This window comes from Alligator sinensis, unplaced genomic scaffold (genome assembly GCF_000455745.1).
Source record: "Alligator sinensis unplaced genomic scaffold, ASM45574v1 scaffold13_1, whole genome shotgun sequence".
Taxonomy (NCBI): Eukaryota; Metazoa; Chordata; order Crocodylia; family Alligatoridae; genus Alligator; species Alligator sinensis.
The window spans coordinates 3663103-3665778 of NW_005841909.1; positions in this window are offsets into that span (position 1 = coordinate 3663103).

Below are 2676 nucleotides of genomic sequence, written 5' to 3' on the forward strand. Positions count from 1 at the left end.
GCCAGCCCCATGGAGTTCAGCTTGGTGATGGGAAGTGGGCAGAGCCGGCGCCGCGCTCCACCTCCCACCACGGCTCAGTTCCACAGGGCTGCAAGCCTCTGGGAGCTGAGCTTGGTGAAGGGAGGCGGAGAGCAGCCCCAGCACTGCGCTCTGATTCCCCCCACCAGGCTCAGTTCCACGGGGCTGCGAGCCGCTGGGAGTTGAAGCTGGTGGAGGGAGGTGGAGCACAGCCCCGGTGCTGTGCTCTGATTCCCCGCACCAGGCTCAGCTCAGCCTGGTGGTGGGAGGCGGGCAGAGCCGGTGCTGCACTGCGAGTCCCGCCACTAGGCTCACTTCCACGGGGCTGCGAGCCACTGGGAGCTGAGCCTGGTGGAGGGAGGTGGAGTGCAGCCCTGGCGCTGCGATCCAGTTGCCCCCACCAGGCTCGGTTCCACAGGGCTGGGAGCTGCTGGGAGCTGATTTTCCCTCGGCTCCGCACCAGAGCCAACCTGAGGAGGGTGTGGGGCCCGGGGCAAATCAGCTCATGCGGGGACCCGCCCCAATCCCAGGGCAGGGGCGGGTCCCTGCACGAGCTGATTTTCCCCAGGCCCGCCTGCTGCTGGCCCCAGCCGGCATCACTAGCCTCCTGTCATCTGGCAGGCAGATCGGGGACTCCCCCGCGCTTCTGGGAGGGCTGTGGGGGCTGTGCTGGACTGCTCCCCGGGGTGCGGGCCCCCGATCTGCCTCCTGGATCACAGGAGGCTGGTGCTGCCAGCTGGGGCCAGTGGCAGCACCGTTCTTCCTGGCGCTGACTGCGGACTAGCCTATGGGCGAAACGTCAGATAGCATCAAAGCAGCAAACGAGTTTCAACAAAAGGAAACGGAATAGTGCTTTCGAACTGAAACACCGTTTCGTTGAAACGGGAGTATATATATATTAGGGGTGATCAAATAGAGGAAGGGAGTGGGGGGCATCTCCGCACAGATCCGGGGGGCACCTGCCCTCCACCCCCTGGACAAGCTGCTTGCAGCTGTGTCCTGTGCCGCTCCCTGCCCTGGCTGGGCAGCATGTGCCTCTGCCCCATCCTCACTCCCTCCCTCACCGTGGGGGTCTTGATCTGTCCCTCCCACACCCCTTCCCTTCCCTCTCCCTTTCCACCACACCAGGCTTACCAGCTGCACGCAGCTCTCCAAGCTGCCAGGCTCTGCTCCTCGCTGCTTGCGTGCTGTGCTGTGGCTGCGCACACACACGGGCATTTATCGGACAAAGTGTTGGCCTCATCAGGCCTATTTCCAATACAGACAACTTTCTTTATATCAGCGCTGATCTGATATCAGACAGATGTATTGGTGCACCTCTAATATGTGTGTGTGTGTGTGTGTGTGTGTGCGTGCGTGCGTGCATATATATGGGTGTATATGCCTGTGTGTATATGCCTGTCTGTGTATGTGTCTATATGTATGTGTATGTATAAAACCCTATTATTTGTCTATATGCACAAAAGTCGATATGAAGGCTAAGAACTCTAACTGTGTGTGTGTGTGTGTGTGTGTGTGTGTGTGTGTATGCGTGCACGCATATAATTACCTAACATAGATGTCCTCAGGTATTGTAAATTGGCAGAGCTCCAGTGACTTAAATCAGTGGAGCTCTGCTGCTTTCCACCAGTTGAGGATCTGTCCCACACTGACAGTTCTAAGAGGTGATAGCAATAGGATGGGAAAAAATTGTTCCCTGGTAAAAAGAAAAAAAAGAAAAGTTCATGACATTGTGGCATATTGCCCAAAGCCAAACCTTACCACATTTGTATAGTATGTCATATACTGCCTCTCCTAATTAGCCAGCAGAGTGGAGTTACCTATCTGTCTGATGCTAAAGTACATTAGAGAAGTGAGGTTTGCAGTGACACAGCTCTAGTGCCAAGCTGAACATGGAAACGTCTCTGCCTGTCAAAACTTTGTGCATCTCTGTGGTAATGGATACTGTGGTGCACATCTGGGATTGAACAATGACTCTTTGCAGCAGCCTCGTGTCTGGGAAACGTGCTTAGGGCCTGGATGTGTTTTAGATTTATCCCCTTTCTCTGAGAGCTCTTGGAGTGAGAGACCGAGAGTGTGCGCACACCCAGACAATGCAAATGAGATTCACAGGATGGCATGAGGTAGAGGAAGGAAAGCAAATGGTTTCCAGACTCTAATCACTCCTCTTAGGCAAACTCATATGTGAGGCTAGGGGGAAAATATTTGCCACTGTGGCCTGCTGCACTAAATCGATAGAAAGAACCTGCTCTATGCCATGTGTTCTTCCCCAGCAAAAGCAGCGAGGCCACCACTACCCTAGACTGTACTGCAGTGGCCTTTTGTGTGGCCTTTGTCATAAGCAGGTGTCTTTCATCCTGCAGCTCCATGCTGGGATTTCTGAGCGCACGTAGGAATCGGCTGCGTGGTAGCAATACAGAATGGCACCGGAAACTTGCATCTACATGCCAGTATGAATCCCCAAGTTGGATACACTGCCTGAGTAGCTAAGAGAGCTATATACTCCACATCACGCAGGATGTCCTCAACTCCTGTGTGCTGGGCTGGAAGAAGGTGTAGGCATTCTCATTTTGCATTATAGCAGTTCCCCCAGTATCACGGCTGTCGGGCTAGGTGGAAGGAGACTGCACAGAGTAAGAGGCTACCTTGCTGCAAACT